This window comes from Microtus oregoni, unplaced genomic scaffold (assembly GCF_018167655.1).
Source record: "Microtus oregoni isolate MIOR12 unplaced genomic scaffold, Mior012 000045F_ref0000178, whole genome shotgun sequence".
Taxonomy (NCBI): Eukaryota; Metazoa; Chordata; class Mammalia; order Rodentia; family Cricetidae; genus Microtus; species Microtus oregoni.
In genome coordinates, this window is record NW_024543219.1 from 1873225 (window position 1) to 1897844 (window position 24620).

Here is a 24620-nt window from a genome sequence, read left to right on the forward strand (position 1 = left end):
CTTTCAGGGTTCCTGCTTCATGGAAGAGACTGCCAGACATTCTGCAGGATACAGAAAAAAATGACTAACAAACTGTCAATATAAGTGTGACAATTTCAAATTTCCTGCTTCACCGGGAAATCTGCCAGATACTCTAGGCATATAGGCTGAAGATGGATGTCCTGAACTTACAGAATAACTTTGGGTGACTGTGCAGGCAGCCAAAAATCTGTTATTTCTAGAGTTTTAGAAGTTGCTTACAATGTACTTCCTGTTTACTTAGGTAATATTATAGCCTTCTTGGGCCTTTGATGGAGTTGAAGACTAGATAGTTATAATTATAATTTTCCTAAGTTATGATAAACAAAAAATTACATATGAAACATTAGACTCACAAGGAGAGAATAGATGATAGAATATTTTCTTTGATTTTGTTAAATACAAATAGACCAAATATTGGAACTGTAATTCTTGTCTAATAACCATTTTGCTTATGTAATTTTACTATGCTAAAGTTAGAACCTTATTTTTTAATTAGACAGAAAAGGGGAGATGTTGTGGGATGCCCCTCTGTATAAGGTGAATACGCTTTATTACCATTAGTTAATAAAGAAGCTGCTTTGGCCTATGGCAGGGCAGATTATAGCTAGGTGGGAAAGTCAAACTGAATTCAGGGAGAAAGAAGGCAGAGTAGTGGAAGATGCAAACAGCCACTGGAAAAGCAGATGTAAGGTAAGAAGTCTCAAGCCTCATGGTAAAATAGAAACTAATAGAAAAGTATTAATTTAAATGGTAAGATCTAGTTAATAACAAGCCTGAGCTAACAGGCCAAACAGTATGTAATTAATGTTAAGCCTCTGAATTGTTATTTTAAAAGCAGCTGCCAGGACCAGGTGGGACGGGAAAGCTCCTGTAACAGTTAAGATTATGGATGACTTTTTTTGTGTGTTTTTCATTTATGTTTATATAACCAAATTCTCTATCATAGCATTCATAAATAAAAAATAATACATCTCAAAAACAGGAGCTAAGTATATAAATAGCTTAGACAAAATATGAACTCTGCTGGGCACAGTGGCTCATGCTTGTAAATCTAGCACTTGGAACAGTAAGACAGGAAGATTGTGCCAAGTTCAAAGCCAGCCTGAGGTACACAGGTAGACTCTGTTTCAAAACATAGGGAAAAAAACATGGGCTCTTACAAACTAAGCCCTCTGCACTACTGTTTATAGTTATTTTTTTCATCAATTGGACAAAATATTTTACATAAAACCAACATTAGGAGGGAAGGATTCATTTTGGTTTGTGGTTTAAGGAGATCCACCCCATCATAGCAGGAAAGGCTGGTGACGGGACTGTGAAAGAGCGGGTCACATGTCTGCAGCCAGAGAGAAAGGGATGCTAGCCCCCAGCTGCCTTCCTCATTTTCCCTTTCTTCAGTCCAGGACACCAAGTCATTTGTGGTCTTCCCTGCTCTGTTCATTTTCTCTGGCAATGCCCACAGAAATGCCGCTGACTCTAAATACCATTGAGTTAACAAGGAAGATTAACCATCATAGCCATGGTATCTTATGCATGCATTTTATTTAGTGAGGCTGAAGGTTTGTGTTTCTGTTACAACTCCATCCTCAGGAAGGGTCCTGTTGAAGCTAAGAGCTGATGTCAATGCCTCTAGGATATAAGCTGTGTGAGGGCTGGTTCCATCTGCTTTGTTTACTGCCCCATTCTCAACTTCTAGAATAGTGCTTGACACGTAGTCAAACAAATATTTGTTTAAAATACCCTATTTGAAAAAAATTGTTATTTATTTTGTGTGTATATGAGTGTGTGTGTGTGTGTGTGTGTGTGTGTGTGTGTGCATACTGTGTGCATACTGTGTGCATGCCATAGCAGGCAGGTGAATAGGGACAGCTGGCAGTAGTCAGCTGTCTCCTACCACGTGGGTTCAGGGGAATTGAACTCAGGGTGTCAAGCTTGGTGACTTCTCCTGAAAGACATTGGAGTACTTGGGTTCATTCATAAGTACTTGACTTTAGGACTCACCTGCCTCATAATAAAAGAATGTATGCTAAACCTTATCTTCTAGGAAAGTCGTGTTTTTATCCCATTGTTTTGCTACTTACGGATGAGCAGAGGTATCTAACCTGGCTCACAGGAAGAGCAGAACATGTTGTTATTCCTTCTAAAGAGGCTTCAGAACAAACACAGAGCGGCAGCCTGGTTCCAAATGAGAAGAATTTGATCCCCTCCCTGTGCAAACCTCTTCCACCTGCACCATGACCCCTAATAAAAAAGTACACCTCACTCAAGCCCCAACAAAAACTAGCATGCATGTAATTAAAGTACAAGTCCCACAGAACACTTCATGAATTACAGCTGATACACTCTGATATTGTTGAAGTTATTTAATTTCATATTATTAAGATACAAATTATGACCTACCATGCTGAATCTACAAGGTTGGTCAATCAAGGACCCTTATCTTGGCTAAAAGGGCAATATCAAACTTATAGAAAACATACTGATTCAGATCCAAAAGCTCCTAAGCATATAAGGATGGTCACCATGACCTTTTCGAGGATAAAGTTTGAAGGGGCTGTGAAGTCAAGGTTCTCTAGAGTAGCAGAACTTATAGAATGAATCTCTCTCTCCTCTGTCTCTCTCTCCACACACACGCACACACATACACACACTATGCAAGCAATATATAAACATAATTATATACAATGCATATAAGACATTATATAATATATATTATATAGATATATGTGAAATTTATTAGAATGACTTACAGGCTGTGGCCTAGCTAATCCAACAACGGCTGGCTCTGAATGGAAAGTTCAAGAATCCAGAAGTTGCTCAGCTATGAGGCTGGATATCTCAACTGGTCTGCAGCAAACTCTGGAATCCCAAAGAAGTAGGCTCGAATGCCAGAGAAAGAAGGATTTGCAAGCAAGGAAAACTGAAAAAGCTTCCTCCTTCTACACCCTTATATAGGCTTCCAGTAGAAGGTGTGGCCAAGACTAAAGGTGTGTCTTCCTGCTGGATCAAAGGAGTGTGTCTTCCCACCTCAAAGGTCAGGACTAGAAGAGGATCCACCCACTTCAAACCAAGCCAAAAAACAAATCTCTCAAAGGTATGCCCTCAATTTCTGTATTCTAGTTAATTCTAGGGGTAGTCAAACTGACAACCAAGAACAGCCATCACAGGCTGTAAGAACCAACCATTCCCAGCAGGTAAATATAGCACATAAAGTTTATAATGACTGTGATGGGAAAGATGCAGACAGACAAATTATCATCTTTGTTCAAAACATCCATGGGCAGGGATTTAGGGCCACAGACTTTATTCAAAAAGGAAGCCCAGTATACAATACATAAAGAAAATAAGACACTGCAGAAACAGCTGTCCTAAACTCCAACAAAAAGGGTCAGTCTATTGTGGAGCTGGGCAGAGCACCAGAAGACAGAAGAATGGTGCCTTCACCAAGGACTAAGGAGTCTCATGACTCCGAAGGCTGTGATCATTATTGCCCCACAGGGCACACAGGTACAACTGATGGTAGGGATACTCACTGACTTGCTCGCCAGCACTAGGGCTATAAATCCCTAATCTTGCATGTTCTGAGCAAAGATGGTAGACTGCCTGTCTCTAATCGCTCTTAATTTTGTTTTTGTTTTTTTCAAGATAGAGTTTTTCTGTATAGCTTTGGTTGTGCTGGAGGGACTTACTCTGTAGACCAGGCTGGCCTTGAACTCAAGAGATCCACTTGCCACTGCCTCCTGAGTGCTGGGATTAAAGGTGTGGGTCACCAATGCCCAAATGTGAGCTCATAACTTTGACAACAAATGTTAGTGTGCTTTGAAAACTCTCAAAAAGGACACTTGGTGTGCTTCATGCATCTTTAATCCCAGCACTTGGGAGGCAAAAGTAGGCAGATTTGTACAAGTTCAAGCCCAGCCTGGTCTACATTTAGAGTTCCAGGCCAGTCAGACTACCCAATAAAATCCTGTTTCATTAAAAAACAAAACAAAAACGTAACAGCTCTCTAGGATGATTTGTGTCTGCCCCAAGTTTGAAACTCCAAAACTTAAAGAGGCCATTTAAACTACCAGTAGCAAGGGCACTGACAGGCAAGTTCTCCTTCAGATAATGGGAAAAATTCTTCAATATGCACTGATTTTTCAAAAACCAGAGTACACCCTCTTACTGCTGGGCAGTAGCAGCTGATGGTGTTTTTCTAAAGGAAACAAAAAAAAATTGTATTTATACAGTTAAACAATTATCTCTGAGCCACAATGTTTTACTCTGATTAGAACAAAAGGGTAGATACTAGCAAATTACTAGGAAGCTATGTAAATAATATATCCTTCTAATGCGACCCTTAAAACAATACCAGCATTGAATGTTGTAAAAAAAAAAAAAGCCAACTTGTTTACAAAAGAAAACACTAAAGATCCCTAAAGAGAAACTTAAAAAGACGGAAAACCATGGAATAACGTATTACAAATCTGAAATGATGCCAATGAACGTTGTTCTATCTAGCAAAATTACATTAAACATCACGTGAGAGAAAAGAAACATTTCAAGACACACACAAACTAAATCAATTCATAACCAGCAAGTAGGCTTGCAGAAGATACATAGAGAAATCTTGAACACAACGGGTAAAAGGTCTCACCCAGGAGAGCACAGCATGGAACTTCAGGGAGAAACAGATGAACAGCCGGGCACTGGCTGCTCTTGCACAGACTCAGGTTCAGCATCGACATGGCAGGCAGCTCACAACTGCCCATAACTTCGGTTCCAGGGAATCTAATGCCCTCTTCTGGCCTCTGCAGGCACCAGCTATATACTCGGTGCATGGACATACATGTAGGCCTGCCCCTGGGGTCCCGACAGGCTATGTCCTCAGCTGCAGCCCCTAAGAGCACCTCCTGTGCTTATTCACTACGTTCCCTTCTAAAAGGGCCCTGCCCACCTCCCATCTCTCTGTCTCTGTCTCTCATTTTCTGCTGCTCCTGTACCCAGAGGGCGTTTCCCACTCCCCTTCCCTCTTTTTATAGTGCCTTTCCCTTAATAAAAACCCCTCCACATGAACTCTGTTGTATAGTGTCTTTCTCTCAAGCACTGCTTTTTTCTAAATTACAATAAAGACACCTACACAATAAAATAACTTAAATGTTTTTAAAGATATAGACATAAGAACTTTCTGAAAAAACTCCAGTGGGTCAGGAAACAATAGCCAGAATTGATAAGTGGGACTGGGATGTATATAAAAATATCATAAAGACAGCCATAACTTTCTACACTTACTAAATGAAACAATAAAAAAGTAAGAAAATTCCAGAAATGGCTAAAATAAAATAGAAACTACCTTAAAATAGAAACTGTGACCTTAAAGAAAAATAACAAGCTCAGATATTTGAAAACATCAAATTTTCTGTACAATTAATAAAGCAAAAAGACAGGATGAATTATAAGACTATATCCCATTACCCCAATCACTCCCTGTGAAAATTCATGCATGTGTAGCTACACATGCATATGCTTATATACATAGAAAGATGAATATAGAATTCAATTATGTTATATAAAGAGAATAATTTCTAATACAACAAGTGAACCAAGACACAGAAAAATGTGTTGTAGGCACATTAGCTAAATGATTTGGTAAATTCCAAGGGCAGGCAAATTTACAACAATCCCCCACTATATAAGGAGAGAATAATTTCCAAGACACCTAGTGGATATCGGAGTGTTTAGATAACAGTGAACCCTGTCTATTTTGATTTCCTCCAATATGTACATATTTGTGGTAAAGTTTACTTTATAGATTAAGAGATTAACAATAACATGACAAAATGGATAACTATAACATTAGATTTTAAAGCTACTGGCAGCATGTTCTCTCCTGTACCCTTAGGCTATTACTGAAGAAAGGAAAGTTTATTGAGTGCAAAAACTGTGATGAAGTGTGGACACCCTGAACAAAGGGACGACTCCTGCCCCAGACAGGACAGAGTGACAGCAAGAGGTCTCATCACACTATACAACTTACACTTTCGAATGATTTATTTCGGGATTTCCTACCTGCTACATTTGAACCACAGGTGAGCATGGATCAATGAAAGTGAAGAAAGCAAAACCACAGGGAAAGAAGACACAAATGATGATACACCCTTCAGCTACAGCTTTATGGAAGGCAACATGGTAATAACTCTATAGTAGTGAACATATCCAACAGAATTAAATGTAAGAGGGAGAAGTATTATCTACGGAAGACTCTCAAAGCAATGCTATTTTTAAAAATGCAGTCTTTGTTTTGTGTTTATTATTTTATGTGTATGGGTGTTTTGCCTGCATATATTTCTGTGCACCTCTATCCACCTAGTGCCTCAGCAGGCCAAATGGGGACTTCAAATACCCTGGAACTAGAGTTGCAATCCACCATGTGGATGCTAAGAATCAAAACCAGATCCCCTGGACAAGCAGCCAGTGCTCTTAACTGCAGAGCCATCTCTCCAGCCCCAGCAATGCTAACTTTAATTAAGAACATCTTGAAAATCTCAAAAGTCTATGTGGTAGTTTGAACAAAAATAGGGAGGAGTGGCACTACTAGGAGGTGTGGCTTTGTAGGAGTAGGTGTGGCTTTGTTGGAGGAAATGTGTTTTGGTGGAGGCAGGCTTGGAGGTCTCCTATATGCTCGTCAGGTCTAGTGGTTCAGACCACTTCCTGTTGCCTGCAAATCAAGATGTAGGAATCTCAGCTCCCTCTTCAGCACCATGTCTGCCTATACTCCACTATGCCACACCACAATGATAATAAACTAAACCTCTGAAAATGTAAGCATCCAAATTAAATATTTTAGCTTGATAAGAGTTACTGTAGTCTCTTCATAGCAACAGAAACAGTAAGTAGCCTAAGAACTAGTAAATTGTAAAGTAATAAATTAGTTACAGTTATAAAAAGAAAAATATGGACCACATCAGCAAATGTACACAGTTATTTTTCTATCACCTTTGTCTGCAGTTAAAACAAACTGCCATGCTAACCAGAAGAACTCTTCAATGAACCCACAGAACACACATAAATGCTGGGTGAGCTTCCCACCCATAACTCCAGCCTCACCAGGGAGACAGGATCCATCCATGCAGCAAGCTGGCTAGTTAGACTAGCTTATTTGTAAGCTCTGAGTTTGACTAAGACCATGCCTCAACAAAAAACACAGAAGATCAACTGAGGAAGATTCTTGATACCAACTTCAAACCTCTATTCACTTGCTGCATACACATGCGCACCCCAGATATAAGTCAACCTGAAAATCTATACATGTACACTATGCAGACGTGAAAAGAATAAAAAGAGGGATTTAAAGGACTTTAAGTAATTCACCTAACAATAGAACAGTGTATTAGTTCTTTATTGCTACATGATAAACTATCCCAAACATAATGGTTTTAAACAAGAAGTGTGTACTGTGTCACTCAGCTTTGGAGCCATCAGAAATTTGAAAGGGGCTCTGTGAAGTCTTCTGCCTCAAAGAATCTTCTGAAGTTCCAGGGGACCACAGGTATCTGGGAAGTCTCATCTTTAATTTGGAGACCTTCTACTAGGGCTCCTCAATCAGCCTAAAGCCCTGCCCTACTCCCTCCCAGAGCTGCTTACAGAAGGGCAGGTAACCTCCCCCCCAGAAAGTGTTCTCTGTGGGAAAAGAAGAACCTGCAACCTTCATAACAATCTCAGAGTGATGCTATCATTTCTGTCACTTTATTCAACCAATATACCAATTCTGGTCCACTGTGTGTTGGTATGGGAAGTGTTAAAGGTAAGCATACGATCAGGCAAGGACATTGAGGATTATGTTAAAAGACTGGCTATTATGCCTTCTGACCCTTGGCAATGTGATGTTTTATGCTGAATTCACTTGTCAATTTGCAAAAAACCTAAAATATCATCAGTATCTCTGCCTTTAACTCAGATCCAGGTATCAGGCTGTTCCTGGCCTGTGTTTCCATAAGCATTCCCTAGGATGGTTTCTGTTGTTCTATGACAACAGCACTTGGCAAACCAAATTTGGGCCAAGTCTGGTCATAGTTCTCCATTCATTGCCTATAGTTGCTTTTATGCTATAAAGTTTGGTAACTGCAATGATAACCAAGTGGCTCACAAAGTCAAAGTACTTATTGTTTGGCTTTTAACAAAAAAAGAATATCTTTATCTTTTATTTATTATATGTATGGGTATTTTTATTGTGCCTGACCTAAAGAAACTGGTTAATTAGCTTAAAAGATTTGCTTTTGGTTAGATACAGATAACCCTATATATAATCCTATTCAAAAATGGGAGAGGGCCAGGGATACAGTTCAGTGGTAGAGCATGTACTTAGCAAGTTTGAAGCCCTAGGTTCAATTCTAAGTTTGAAAAAGGAGAAATGGAAAGTACATATGAGGAGGTCACTGAAATTCAGCCATGTATAACTTCATTCAAAATTTTTATCTTATACCTATAACTATATATTATATATGTATTTTTATTATTTATTTATGTATAAGTATCTGTCTAATGTGTGGTTGCCTGTAGAGGTCAGAAGAGAGCACCATAGTTCATGGAGCTAGCAAACCAGGTGTCAGTCATGTGGGTGCTGGGATCGAAACTTCAATCCTCTGGAGAACAAGGGCTCTAACTACAGAGCCATCTCTCCAGCCCCTATATATGCATTTTCAAGTATAAAATAGTATAGTTCCCCATGACTTTTTCAATCAACCCTGGTATTCTTTATTTTTCCTCCTTCCTCTCAATCCTTACAAAGCTCCCTTTCCCATTTTTCTCTTCATAGTACCTTTTCTCTGTCTCTACAGCTCCTTCCTCTGACCCCCCCACCCCCACCCCACTGTGGTTCCTTTTTATTTCCCTGGTTTCTGTGGCTATTCCAGGTCATATACTCATTCTCTTAAAGATTTGGAGATAGGATCCATGAGTAAGAAAATCATGTGACATTGTGCTGACCCTCAAGAGCCATAGATTAACAAAAGCCCTGGATCTAGGCATTAGAAACTACTTCAAATTGCTGATCAGGGAAGTCAAGAGACTCCCAAAACAATATTGCCCTTGGTTACTACCCAGAACTTGAAGGAAAAAATCTAATACTGAAGATATCACACACTTGAGACACAGGACTTCAAGGAATTGAGCCACAACTGATCTAGATACCTCTTCTCTGATGTCTGGCTCTCACAGTTTCAGAGGGTGTTATGTAAGCTGGCAAGAGAGAGAAGCCATCAGCAGCTCTACTCAGCTGTAAAGCCTATGAACCACAACAATGCTTAGAACAGTAAGTTATCCACAATGGTGCAATAGTGGCACTTTTATCTTGGTGGTAACAAGCAGCTGTCTAATTGGATTTAGAGCCTACTCAGCAGAAGGGAATTTATGTCCAATACTGCAAACCTAGCCAAAGAGCTACGGCTGGAGCGGTCATAGACCTTAGAGATGAATCTTCAACTGCCATGTTCCTAAATCAATATAATTTCTAACTGTATTCTAAATATCTTTACACCCATAAATAATGTAGCTCTCACTCTCACATTTTGTCTAAGAACAGTTCTATTGGGAACTATTTCTGGTGGAGGCAGAATGGAGTCTTAGTAACCTTACAGTTGCGGCCTGCTTAGGTTGTGAGTTAGGGACCCCACAATCACTTATTCTCTACATTCTGACCAGTTGTGGGTCTCTGTAATAGTCTACATCTACTGCAAGAAGATTGTACAATTTTTTAAATACTGCACAAAATTCTCAGAAGCTAATAAAAAAACACAAAAAAGAAATGAAACTGAAGTAGGTGGGCAACTAAAGTAGGTGACTGCTCTTTTGTTTCCCAGCTGCCCAGACCTGAATAAACACACAGAAACTATATCAATTCCAACATTGCTTGGTCAATGACTCTAGCAGCTAGCTCTTACATCTTAAATTAATCCATTCCTATCAATCTGTATATTGCCACGAGGTTGTGACTTACCAGTAAGGTTTGTAGGGTTCCGGCGTGTCCTTCTCCTTCAGCAGCTACATGGCATCTCTTTGACTTCACCTACACACACACACACACTCTCTCTCTCTCTCTATGTGTGTGTGTGTTCTTGCCTAGCTATATTCTTCCCTGGTATAGGCCGAAGCAGTTTTATTCATTAACCAATGGCAATAAAACATATTCACAGCATACAGTGGGGAATCCCACATCAGGTTACAGCTGTAAGCTCCTTATTAAGACTGTACCAGAAATAGTTCCTCATAGATAAGGTCAATATCTTCATGACTCAACTCTTTGAGTCATTCTTTTCCATGAATGTTAGCACATGTTGAACTGCCTTACTTGCTCTTCCTATTTATGTAAGTCTGGGAGGAGAGGTATCTTTGCATTTTGTACTCTGTGCAGCCCTTAAGTTCAAGGTGGCATGAATCTTCAAAACATAGTTTTCTTAAAACTTTGCAGGTCTCTTAGGAGTCTCACTTTTTTCCCAGCATTAATCTTGACATTCTGATGAAATAGCAGAGATGAGGATCATTCCCTTAAGATTCTTAGAAGACCTATTATTTACTAAATGAATTCGCCAGTAACACTATTAGCCATTAAGGGAGTAGGACTCAAAAGAAACTCAAGGGAATCTGAAAATACATCTGAATGGAAAGCCCTTTGGGGCAGTACCTTTCTTATCAACAAAGGATTTTATGACAGAACTCTCAGCATATCCTCAGAACTTATTTTCCTGACAGCTCCTTGGACTGAAACCAGCTTCTCCCTACCACAGCTCTGTTGGATATGGAACCCAGAAACAGCCATGCTGGGAAAGCACTCTACTACTAAGCTAAATTTCCAACCATGAAAGGAGCTACTTCTTAAATTTTATGCCATTTGCTGAGTGATATTCTTCATGTTTACTGATCGATCCCTTTGCTTGTTTTTGAGTCTGATTCTAACGAATGCAGTCCTGGCTATCCTAGTACTCACTAGATGGGCCAGGCTGATCTTGAACTTGCAGCAATTTTTCGCCTCCACCTTCTGAGTGCTGGGTTGCAGGCATTCACCACCCTACCCAGAAGACCTTTCTTTACACACTTCTCTCACATTTTACTGTAAGAAGCAACAATAAACTAGGCAACACCTTCAACTCTGTGGGCGGTAATTTGCTCATCCACATCACCCAGTTCATAACATACCTTTTCTAGTTTGTTCATAACTATGGTGACAGTGCTATAATGATCCTCTTTCCTCGGTTTTAATTAGATTCCCCTGAGTTTCCTTTGAGTCCTAATTGGCGACCTCATCAAAGGACATGAGTCTACAGTTTCCTTAAAACTGGGACTTCATGCTTTCATTCAAGTGGATCTGCAAAACCCACTATAATCATCAGTTACTCAAAGCTGTATCTACTCCAAAAGCTATTTGTTCTGAGGCAGGAGAGATGGTTCAGTGGCTAAGAACACTGACTGCTCTTCCAGAGGACACATTTCAATTTGTAGCACCTACATGGCAGCTCTGCAATTCCAGTTTTTGGGAAACTTAAGCCATCTTCTGGTCCCTGCATGCATTGCATGCATGTGGTGCACAGATATACATGTAAACAAAACACCCATATACATAAAATAAAATAAACTCTTTTGTTCTGACAGCATCTGTCTTGATCTGCTTAAGCTACTACGATGGAATACAGATATTTCCACCCTGGTTCTGAAGGCTGGAAAGTGTAAGATCAAGGCCATAGCAGATTCACTAACAAATAAAGCTTGCCTGAAGATCAGAGTGCAGAGTTAGTCATTAATTAGCCACAGCGGTCAGGCAGTGGTGGCACAAACCTTTAATCCCAGCACTCTGCACAGGCAGACAGGTCTCTGTGAGTTCAAGGCCACCCTGGGCTACACAAAATTGATCCAGTCTAAAAGAGAATCAGAGCCTGCAGTGGTGGCTCATACCTTTAACCCGAGTACTTGTGAGTAACATCCCAGCACTAGGAAGGTGGAGACAGAAAGGGATATGGCTGGGCAGAGAGAGGAATATAAGGTAGGAGAAGAAAGGAGCTCACAGCATTCAATCTGAGGTTTTGTAGAAACAGCATTCAGTCTGAGGAGTTCATAGAGGTAAGAACTAGTGGCTGGCTGCTCTGCTTCTCTGATCTTTCAGCTTTCACCCCAATATCTGAATCCAGGTTTTTATTATTAAGACCAATTAGAATTCGTGCTACATAAAAATACTTAAGTACTGGATATTTCTAACAGCTGAAATCTTTTTTTTTTTTTTTTTTTAGTTTTCGAGACAGGGTTTCTCTGTGGTTTTGGAGCCTGTCCTGGAACTAGCTCTTATAGACCAGGCTGGTCTCGAACTCACAGAGATCCGCCTGCCTCTGCCTCCCGAGTGCTGGGATTAAAGGTGTGCGCCACCACTGCCCGGCAGCTGAAATCTTAAAGATGCTAGTTTTTTGTTGTTTCTGCTGAGTCCTGATCATATAGTACCTTGATTTTCGCTCTTACATTCTGTGATTTTCTCCTAACATTCTGTGTAAGAGTCTTATGTATAATTATCTTATGGCTGCATATGTCAATCCACAGAGAATTTGTGATTGTTTCTACCTAGTATCTAAGAGTATTACAGAACTATATCCAGTTTTGATTAAACTTCTCCATTTGTAGAGTTTTAGAACTGTGAAAATATTATAATTCGAAGCTCTAAAGTTCAAGAAAGTAAAAGCTCATGGCCAGGGCTTATTAGCAGAGTTATTACCTACACGTAGACCTGAAGCCTCAGCAGATGGCCTGACCATCCTTCCTACTTTACTGCAGAACACAAGATGTTTTTCTCTAGGACCCAGCCACCATGTACAGAAGATTTATGCCAACAGAAATGTGTTGAAGGAAAACATCATTCTGGTGTTACAGTAGAAGGGAAATGGTCCTGAAAGGACCATGTGGAGTAAAGGAAGTAACTGTGAGTGAAGAGAAGGCGATAGACAAGCGTGTCAAGCCAAAACTGAATGGAGGAGGAGACAGTGACAAAGTTAAACTAACTATTGTATTAACTGTCAGTGCCAATCCCCTACCCGACTACTCCAATAGGTAGCTGAATTTAAAAAAATGCCATATCATCAAGGAAGACAGTGGGAATGCGAAGGGCCAGCTTGGGGAAGGAAACTCAGATCTCTGTAATCTCCACCAGCACCTGAACCCAACATCAGGAAAGAAAACTCATTTCAGGCCATCCCTTGAGAAAGTCTTTGCTGGTGAGAAAACACTCTTTCTGTTGGCACTCTGAGGATATCCTCAAAGTACCCAGTGACTCCAGCACCCGATTACCTTATAAAATACATGGGTTTTGGTTCTACCTCCAAACGCTTTTATTTTTTTACATGCCCATCCATTTATTTTAAAGAACATTTTGCCTGTTTGGTAGAGGGGGGAGGTCCAACTCTTGACTGAACACTTCGGCAAATAAAATTCTATTATTTCTAAAATGGTTTTGTAAAATTTCAGTTTTGAATAGTATATTCATTCTTGCTAAATTCTTAACGTTCACTATAGTTAGCAAATTGTCAAGAGAAATGATAATCCAGACCTTGGGCTGTTATTATCTCACCTCAGAAAGCTTGTGTCTTCTGCAAATCTCTTCCAATGCGTGCAGCTTCCAGTCACTGGTCAGCACAGTTCTGACAACCAGAAAACGCTCAGAGTTAATTCTGTAAACCATATAGAAAAGATTATAGCAAACCTAATACTCTTTCCCATACTTTTCAGGTATAGATAATTACAAATTACATTCTCTAGCATAATCAAATACAGAGAAATCAAAACAAAACAAAACTAAATCCCTACTTAACTACACCAATAGGTAGCTAAATTTAAAAAGTGCTTTATCATCAAGGAAGCCAGTTCCCATGAAGGGTCAGCGTGGGGAGGGGAACTCTGGGACCAGCACCTGAACAATAACACATTTCAGCCCATCTCATCTTCTGCAAAAGGATGTGGAGAACGTTGGCTGATGTAAGACTATTTTCTTCTTATCACAGCCTGGTAAACTTCAGCTCTATTATTTCACAGCAACAAACAAACAAACAAAAAATAAAACAAAACCCCTACAACTTTGACTTGTCACAAAGAACATCTGGGCTTTAAAACTGTTTGCTCTTTTATTTTTCAATGTTAATATTTGTGTGTGTGTCTGTGTGTGTGGTTGTGTTCAGGGTGTGTATATGAAGGTCAGAGGACAATTATGAAGTTGGTTCTCTCCACGTTTTTGTGGATTCCAGTGATCAAGCTCAGAATGTCAGGCCTGTGTGGTAGACACAATACATAATGAGTCTACATGACAACCAAGTTTTGTTCTTTTCAACTTCGCCATACTTTTAATTCAAACGTTTTACTCAGCCATTTGGGACGTTGTAATATTTATCTCTACATCAATAACAGTTGTGTATGCATCACTGTGCTGGCTGGTTTTAGGCCAACTTGACATACAGGGTCAGTGGAAAGGAGAAAACCTCAGTTGAGAAAATGCCTCCATAAGACCTGGCTAGAGGGCATTTTCTAAATTAGTAACTGACGGGGAGGGCTGAGCCCACTGTGGGTGGGGGCCATCCCTGGGCTGGTGGTCCTGGTTCTATAAGACAGTGGACTGAACAAGCCATGAGAGCAAGCCAGTAAGCAGTACTCATCCATGCCCTCCATATCAGGTCCTGCCTCGCTTGAGGTTCTGTTCTAACTTCTTTCAATGATGAATAAACCAAATAAGCCACATAAACCCTCTTTCCCATTTGTGTTGGTCATGGTGTTTTATTATAGCAATAGTAACCCTCGCTAAGAAAATCCCCTATCAGAAATTAGGAAAACTTACACTTCTCTCCTTTAGTACACTACTCTTGCATGAAGAATATATAAACCACCAATCTGGAGTCCGCATCTTCATTGTCCAAGCAGGTTTAAACTGACCCTTAGCTCCTGATGTTCTTTGTTCTTCAAGGTGGATGTTTATCCTGCAATAATGTATAATAATAAATAAAAGTAATTTAGGCCTGAGAGTCTCATGGACCTGGGTTTAATCTCAAATCTTCCACTTAATATTTGTATAAACTAATCAAATTACTTGAAAACTCTCTGGACCCATAAAAAGAATCCTAGGTTGCAATGTATAGATCAAAAGACACAACAAAAATGAAAAAATAAATGCCAACATAAAATAAAACTGCAGCATAATTGGTCATGTCCTCTCTGCCCCCTAACCTTCTCTCTGACCCTTCCCTCTGTCTCAACAGGTTCTTGGTCTGTAATCCAGGATGGCCACAAGGTCTCCCTTTGCCCACCACCACCTTGCCAGTGCTGGGGCTACAAATGTTGTGAGAAGACATCTGACTCGGGGGACAACTATTATGTTTGGTGCTCTTCTAAGTCATTTTGACTTAATTCAGTCTGTACAAAATGCCTTTCCAGTGTAAATTTTCTTAAGTCATAGACTTGATGAACTTGCTTCGAATGATTATCAACATTCAGCAACACAAAATATACCTAGTAATGCATATACCTCTCTAAAAAGTAACACACCCAAACTCTACTGCCAAACATACCACACACCACTGTATAGTCCAAATCTATGCCCAAAAACTACTAGAAAGTTCCTTTTGTGTTGATGCTCCCAAAGTGTAAAAATCTTTTAGTTTTCAGGTTTTTTTCTTTCATCCTATCATTTTATTTAATTTTGTGGCTAAATGTGTAAATAGTAATGATTCTGAGGTCAAAATATAAGCAAGTTATCTCAAGAGAAAGCTCTCTTTAATTGTTGGCATCTTCTGTCTTTAGGGGATTCTATGTATTGTTTCTCCGGAGAAAGAGGGTGATTTGGAAGGGCACCACCAACCTAGAAACTGTCCTTTTATTTATTGTTTGGCTGCACTACACAACAGTATATCCAGTCAATCTCCTATTAATGAGCACTTGAAATGTTTCTGATTTTTTAATTAAGTGTGATAGTTAATATTAAATGTCAATTTGGTGAGATACTGAGTCAATTAAGAGACACGATTCAGGGTAGTTCTGTGAGGGTTTCTAGAAAGGACTAGGTGAGGGGAACAAACTCTCCCTCAGAATGAGTGCACCTTCCAACAATTGGCCCAAATATAGGGACCAGAGAAAAAGATGTAGTGGCCAGACTGCCTTGTTTCTTGCTAGTGAGTATGGATGTTGCTGCTGCTGCTGCTGCCGCCGCCATGTTTCAGAGCTCAGACTCCTGCTCCTTTGGCCTTCCAAAACTGAAATCCAGAGATCCTCCAACAATCTTCAAGGTCTTGAGCACCAATTAGGACAGAGGCATCCAGTTCCATAGATCAAACATCTACCGGGTTCTTACCCTCTCCAGCATATGGATAGTCATTTTTGGAGTACCTACCTGCTAACATGTAAGTCACTTGAATGAATCTTTTTTAAAAAATGTATTTTACTGGTTTTGTCGACCAGGGCACCCTGTCTAGTACCAGCAGTGCTCAGTGACCAACAGTCCAAAACTGTGAGAGTGTATTTTCTTAGTGTTTCTAGAAGAGATTGCTAAAAGTTTAATGCCTGTGCTAAAGGATACATGCATGTGACTTTCCTGGATTCAGCAGGATTCCTTCCCAGATACTTTTTTATGTATCCACATTTACAAGCAATGTACCCATGTGCCTATTTTCCCACCAGCTGGTCCTAGATTTTGTTGAGAAATGCTTAAGAGCAGTTTAAATTGTGTGTGTATAAATATTTGTAGGCACATGGACACGTAGGCAAGAAGTTTGTTTTAGTGTCTTCCTCTATCTTCCCATGCCTTAAGTTTTGAGATAGGAATGCTCACGGATTCTGAGTTCACCCACTGGCTAGGCTGGCTAGTTAACTCCAAGGACCATATCTCTACCATCCCCTGCTCCCTAGTCCCTCACTCCTCCCAGTGTTGGAGCTGCAGAAACAGGCTGCTCTTTCTGGCTTCTATGTGGGCTGGGATCCAAACCTAGGTCCTAATGCTCGCAGAGCAAGCACATTACCAATGAAGCCATCTCCCTAGCCCTCCCTCAACAGTCCTGACTCTTCAGCACAGCTTTAATTTGAACTTCTTTGTGACTGAAGCTGGGACCTCTTTTATCCAGCTATCATTATGACTCCTCTTCTTGTGAGGTCTCTTCAAATCTTGGCATGAGTTGCCTAGATTTTCAAAAACAGGTTTTAATTTACACTAGCTTCAAACATTTACCTCATTTTGTCATCTGTCTTTGCTTGCATTTTTCACCATGTAAATACTTTTTTTCAACACATTGGGATTTATACTGATTTCCCTGGCAGTGAGTCATGGTTATAAAAACCTTGGCTTATGATTTCACACTTTAGCCAGGTTGTACCACAGCTGTTTTGCTCAGTGTTGCTATTGAGAAGTCTGTTGCTAGCCTCTTTTTTTGCTGGAAACCCAAGGGAAATTTTCTTCACTGTCTTGAAAGTTTCCCTAATCTATAACTTGATGCTGATCACTATGGGTCAACATTCCTAACACATAGAATCGCTTTTAAAATGGGGGAAGGGTCAGCATTGCCTACACAGTTTTGGTCATGCTAGGTCACCACTGTACCAATGACACCTTTAGTCTGAAGGCCTTTTTAGTGTGAACACTTGAGTCGTCTCTATTTAAAGGATGCTTCCATGGACAGAAGTTTAAATATCAGCCCTACTATTGTTTTACTTCTCAGGAACTTAAATCTTTCATCTTGTATCTTAACCAACTCCTAGATATTCATGATGTGACTTTGAAGGAGAACACATACCTAAAATATAAGGCCCTGGGTTCAATCCTTAGCATAATACACATCTGTCTGTTTCTTTGCTGTGTGCACACACACCTGTGTATCTTTCTAGTCCCATTTTCTTTTCTTTTTTTTAATGGCTGTCTTCATGACTTGTTCAGTGTGCCTTATTTCCCTTTATGTACCTCAGAGTTTAGTTTCATTTTAAAAGATATATTTTCTTAGTTCAAAAAAATTCATCTTCATACCCTTTTTGTTTTTGCTCTTTTGGGGTATGAGTAGGCTAGGTTTGCTGGCAAGGGGGCCCCCAGGAACCTACCATATCTGCCTCCTTAGCAGTGGGATTACAAGTCTGAGTCACCAAATCCAGCTTTTTTACTTGCGTTCTGGGGACTGAATTCCTATCTTGGTGCTTGCTTGCAAGGCAAGCACTTTCTGATTGAGCTATCTCTCTAGCCCTAGAAGTTCCAATTATCTGATGACAGTTGGTTCATCAGGCAATCAACCCCAATCTTACAAGCTTCTTTCCTGGTGGCTAGCTTACATGTGCTAGAAGCTGCCATGTATGTAGGCTGCCGAGGCAAGGAAAGTCATCAAGTCTTACCCACTGTGGAACCTGTGAGCTATAACATCTGGCCTGGAAGGTGTGTCCATTAGTGCGATAGTGGCACAAATGTTACAGAGTTAACCAACAACTTTCTATTTAGACTTCAGTCTCACTTCATGTCTGGTACTTTAAAACTAGGCAAGAACCCATGGCAGGGGAGGCCATAGCCCTACCACTATTATTTTGCTCAAGGAAATCAAACTCCCTTCTACATACTTATCCTTATACCCATAGACCAGTGCAACTCTCACCCCTCATTGCTTCTTTACATAGTAGACAGAAGTTAGTACAAAGACTGGTAAGTGGTCAAGTGCAGAGAATAAATGACTGTGCTTGGCCTAAACGGGACCTCTGCACCACACCCCTTAGTGCCCTCCCTCAAAAGGCAGGGAACGCTGCAGGAAGGATTGGCGGTCTGGTGACTGCTATGAAGTGCTGTCTTTAGGACATGGTGACACCACCGCACTCATGAACTCAGTGCAGCTGTGGCCACGAGATATGCACAAGTTCCAGCAGATGAGCAATCCAGCACGGAAAAGGGGAGGGGCACATGAGGACAGTAGACAGAAGCTGGAAAAGGAAGTCTTCCTCAGGGGTACGGCCCAGGGCAATCTGCCCATACGCCAGTGGATGGTAACCTATACCCATAGGTATATGGGCAGTAGCTAAAGGACTTGGGGGGGAAAAGGGAGGGGGAGGAAGACCTACGCTGTTGGAGGGGGATGGAGTCTGGGATGAGTTGGAGAAGGTAGCAGGAATGGATATGATCTAACCACATTACATTGTATTTGTAATGAATTAGCAGAGAATAAAATAATTTAAATTGATTTATGACTTTCTGTATCTATAAACTTCATGCAGTTCCTTCCAGAAAAGACCTCATCATCAGAACAACCTGAATCCATCCATCCTCCCAAGACATGGCTACTCATATTCAGCTCGGGCACATCTAGAACTTTTATTTCCTCTAAAATAGATTTCCTGACATTTTTTCCAAGTCACTTGTCTTTTTTTTTTTTTTTTTTTGTCCATAACTGAAAAAAGGTTCAGTTTTAAAATCCAACCATTTTACGACTACATCTCAGTGTTAAGTGTTCTGGGCTGAGTTCCAGATTTTGGGGTACCTTTCAACATAGCCAGCCTTTAGTGTTAAATGTTCAGGAACTGTGGCTCTGACAGTTATTGTAGTCCAATGCTTTGCTTTACAGGGTTCATTATGAAAACATGAGCACAAAGTTTACCATTTAAACCACTTTTAACCTTTCAACCTACTGGCAGTAAGTATACAATGTTGTACAGCCACCACTGGACTTCAGTTTACATGAGAGAAACCCTTTATTTGGCCGTCTGTCCTGTCTTTTCTTTTAAGAATGTAGTCCCTGACTTGTTAGGAACTCACAGAGGAGCCACCTGCCTCTGCCTCCCAGACTCTGGGGTTAAAGGTCTGTATTACCCATGGCGGTTTTTGCCCTCTTTTGAGTCCTTATTTCTTTCTCTCTTATTGTGCCATCTGTGGTGCGTATTTATCATTTTCTAATTGGCACTAAAAATGCCTGCTTTTCTCAAAATTTCCCTGAGTTCTATAAGCCCTCATTTGTTATTCTTGTATGGTATAGCTATGTTACTTCCAAGATCCCTTTCTTTCTGATATTCCTGTGTCTTTAGAAGATTTTATTTAGACTAGACACAGTGGCTCACACCTGTACCTCTAGCGTTATGGAGATAGAGGCAGAAGGATCAAGTTCAGCCAGCCTCAGCTACAAAACATACAAATCAAAGAACAAAAGATTTCAGCGTCGTTACAATTTCTCTAAGCTGAAATACTTAAAATTACCATTTTTATCTCCTTTGTAGCCACATTTCTATAGTATCTTTTCATAATATAATCTAATGTATGAACTTTTATTTTTCCTTATAATTTGTTATATATTTACATATTTTCCTGATTGAAAGAGGGCTCCTGTGTTAGTTTTACGCATGAGTTGGAGCTTTTGAAACTGTATTTGCCCAATGACCCGAGTTGTTTCCAGTTTTGGCGGTGGTGACAAACAAAATTGCTATAAATACCTACATAGAAACAAATACAGGTTTTCATCTCTTCATCAGAGAAGAACATCATTAAGAGAAATGCAGATTAAGATGTAAGATACCAGTCTCTCTCTCCTGCTGTAACAGCAGAAATATAAACAAACAAAGAACCAAACACTGCCAGTATCAAATGCCAGCTGAGCTTTCAATGTGCAGATGTACTTCCCCAGGACCTGAAGGCGGCAGCGGTGTGCAGATGCTGACCCAGCCAAAGGCTGTGCTCTTCGTGCTCTACTTTAGAACAGCAGTCTAGTCTATACATTAGAACAGCAGTCTAGTCTATACATTAGAACAGCAGTCTAGTCTATGCATTAGAACAGCAGTCTAATCTATACATTAGAACAGCAGTCTAGTCTATGCATTAGAACAGCAATCTAGTCTATACATTAGAACAGCAGTCTAGTCTATACATTAGAACAGCAGTCTAGTCTATACATTAGAACAGCAGTCTAGTCCGTGCTGTGCGGTGCTCTTTTCGTCCTCACAAGCTGTTTCTCCAGATACCCACGTTTTCATTGAACATAAAACAGCTACCCCAAGAAACCCTTGCAAAAAGTCACGACTCAACCCACCATGACGATCATGCCATAATGCACAATGTATAGACCATTCTGGTAGCTCCATTTTCTCACAAGGATAAAGCTATAGGAGAGCATAAAACTTGGATTTAATTTCTTCAGGACTCTCCTAGGAAAGGTCAAGACAGACTTCTTGGTTGATGCATCTTTGAAAGGTGCTTCCTGAAAAATGATGCAAACCCACCTGAACCAGTTACTAAGGACTTTTATTTCTTATATCCCGGACTTATTTATCTAGAAATTAAAAAAATTAATTTCACTGATTCCATATGTCCTTCAATTTTTACAAGTTCTTGTTGTTTTCTATTGAAGAAGTTGTTTTTCCTCATCCCTTTGTGTTCTTTTCTATTTGGTTTTGTCATTGATACTTACTTTCAATAAAAAAAACAAGACTATGAATATACAGACTTTCTGCACCAGTGTGTCCTACGTTTTGGCAGTGCAATACAATGCTGTCAACCATAAACTCAAGTCTGCCGTAAGATACTGCACAATCAAGTTACAAACAATAGCTTTCCTGGGCCTCAATTTGGACACCTAACTGTAATGCCTGAGAAAGTCTTTATCATGCCTCTCCACCGAAGCTTTGATTTGAGACATACTTTATTTTTTTTTCATTTTCCCATTTTTCCTGTTTATTAGACATAGATTCTTTTCTCTTACAATCTATTCTGATTATAGTCCCCCCTCCTCCTTCCAGTTCTTCCCTACCTCCCCTCTCCTCCAGACCTACTCCCTTTTTGTCTTTCATGAGAAAACAGGCTTCTAAGATATAGCAAACAAACAACAAAATAAAATATAATAAGAAGAAGCAAAAACTATTATATCCAAGTTGGCCATGGCAATCCAGCAGGAGGAAAATAGTCCCAACAGCAGGCACAAGAATTAAAGACCTACTTGTTTTCATAGTGAGACGTTCCATAAGAATACTAAGCTAATAGTTATAAAATATATGCAGAAGACCTGGTGCAGAACCATGTCAGCCCTGTGCTTGCTGCTTCATTCTCTTTGAGATCATATGGGTCCTGATTGCTTTAAAGTCTATTTTGTCAAATACTAAAATGGCAATACCATCTTGCTTCTTAAGTCCATTTGCTTGGAATATCTTTTTCCAATCCTTTACCCTGAGATGATGTCTATCACTGATGTTGAAGAATTTTTCCTCAGATGCAGCAGAAAGATTTTATTGGGGAATAAAGACCATTGATATTGAGAGATATCAATGACCAATGTTTACTGCTTTGTTATTTTGTTGTTGGTGGTTGTGGTGTTTATGAGTGAGTGAGTGTGTGTGTGTGTGCCTGTAGGGTTGGATTTGTAGGTGTATATTGTTTAAATTTCACTCAATCATGAACTATCTACATACTTTAAATGAGCAGAAATTTATCACACAGGATATTCGTCATTACTTTTAGTAAGAGGCATTTCCTCTCAAGGAATCCCAAGTGGCTTAACTAACTTAACTTCCTTAGCTGAAGGAACCCTTAAGAGCTGAGCCTGGCACAATAACCCAAGGATATATAAGCTCTCCTGCTTCGCTTCAGTTGTTTTCATTTTAAATAAAGCAAAACTTGACTAATTCTGTCTGATTTGTTAGGTTAGGCCCTAGTCCCAGCATGTGTCAGGCAGAGACACTCTCAAGTCCCAACCTAGTCTGGACTACAGTAAGACCCACCCTCAAAAATAAACCAAGTAAGCAATCCCCAGTCTCGAACACAAAACAAGCAATCACTGATGGTGATAGGCATTGATAATGCCAGCGCTCAGGAAGTTGTCAACCTGGGTTACATAGCAAGATTCTGATCAGTCTCCCACTAGCTCAGCTGGAGCTCCTAATAGTCTCAAATTATGTCTTGCTATTTTCCTTCAGGAACGTAAGCTTTCAATTGTTTTATGTCTTCTAGTCCCGGTTGGTCTGGACCTCATGATCCTTATGCCTCAGCCCGGCATTGCAGGCATGAGAAAACATGCCTAACTTGCTACTAGTAGCTTAGTGATTAACAGCAAGGTTAGCTATTCCTGGGCAAAGGAACTATCTGCAGACAGACATCTTTTTTTTTTAAGAAGTCAGTGACACTGTTCTTTTCACAGCTAAGGTCCTTAAAAACAAAAACAACAAAAACCATTTACCGTGTGTGTGTCCCTGCATGTGCAGTTCAGAGTGCAACTTGTACGAACTGGTTCTCCACATCCACCATATGGGTCCTGGAACTGAACTCACTTCACTGAGCCATCACTCAGGCTCCAAGGCCAGCATCTTAAAACTTTCTTTTCTCTAGATTTAGAGAACTAGATTTAGGATATCTGTCTTTGGATGGTATCAAAGTATAGATTGTTGGGGAATGTTATTTTCAGGCGTGTGACTTTTGTTTACACTGCATTTGTTTAACTCTGTGAAGTTGTGATTCTCTGCCTGTCTAAAACACCTGATGGTTTAAGAAAGAGCCAAATGGCCAATAGTGAGGCAGAAGCAAGGATAGGCGGGGTTGCCAGGCTGAGAGTATAGAGGAGAACTCTGGGAGGAGGGAGAATGAGAAGTGAAGAAGACATTAGTGCCCAGCCAGCCACGGAGAAAGAAGTAGAGAAAGGTATACAGAAGTTAAGAAAGATAAAAGCCCAGAGGCAAAAGGTAGATGGGTTAATTTAAGAAAAGTTGGTTAGCAACGAGCCAAGCTAAGGCCGGGCATTCATAACTAAGAATATGCCTCCGTGTTGATTTACTTGGGAGCGGGGTGGTGGGCCCCTCAAAAAGCCAAAAGAGTAAAAGACCACACAACAATAGATCATGGATTTGCTAATCTTATTCTCTAACTAAAAATAAAGCATCTTTAACTGGCTCAGAAATCACCTGAAAAACTACAGAAATTGGCCTAAGAAGACAAGAGGTGATTGATGCCTCAAGGTTAACCCAGTAGAAGAAAAAACAAAACCCAGGCTCTGGGTGAGAGAGAACCTACTCATCCAGAAGACTTCCTGACCCTTGCTTCTCCCCTACCTCTCTAGTAAAGCTCTTTGCACCCAAATTCTTCTCTAAGTGCTCTTTGCTGGTGGCAGTTTCCCATCTTCTTTGATATCTGTCATTCCAAATCTTTTCCTGAATCACTGAGGAGCAGTGGGGAGAAGCCAGACCTGATCAAGTACCAGCAGCAATTACTTCCAAAGGAATGTACTTGTTAGTATTGGGAACCACTGCTGCAAACACAAATAAATGAAAAGCAAAGAAAGCTCTATGTCCACAGATAAATAAGGGGCCATACACATGATTTTTGAGGGGGACAAATTCGACCCACCTAGCCCCAGAGAACCATCATGAATGGTACCAAAAGGGATAAAATTATTACATGAATTTGCATGACCATGTAAAAATTACTTGAAATAAATGAAGGCACAAAATTCGGTTATTAGCATTTGCAAATACTTGTCCTCTAACAAAATAGATTTTATCATTCCATTAGGAACGTGGTATGTATATATACACAGGACACGAAGCAGCCATATCGGTTCATAAAGGGAGCCACGTGGTGAGAGCATCGGAAGGGTGGGAGTGTGCAACATGGGCACCTGCATAGCTAATAT

At 40.2% G+C, this 24620-nt stretch overlaps 1 protein-coding gene across 5 annotated transcripts in view; it reads right to left on the minus strand.

Moving 5' to 3' along the window:
- The window catches only part of Cab39l (calcium binding protein 39 like), a 103743-nt gene that overhangs the window by 76747 nt on the left and 2376 nt on the right, over positions 1–24620 (minus strand). For 2 of the 5 annotated variants that reach the window (XM_041633816.1, XM_041633817.1), the window contains exons 2-3: positions 14855–14993; positions 13601–13670 (exon numbers count right to left, since the gene is read on the minus strand). The gene's annotated coding sequence lies outside the window, so the exon portion shown is untranslated. Of the gene's footprint in view, positions 1–2771; positions 2924–13600; positions 13701–14854; positions 14994–24620 lie in introns of those variants that run through there. The other 3 variants (XM_041633820.1, XM_041633818.1, XM_041633821.1) reach the window with 2 other exon arrangements.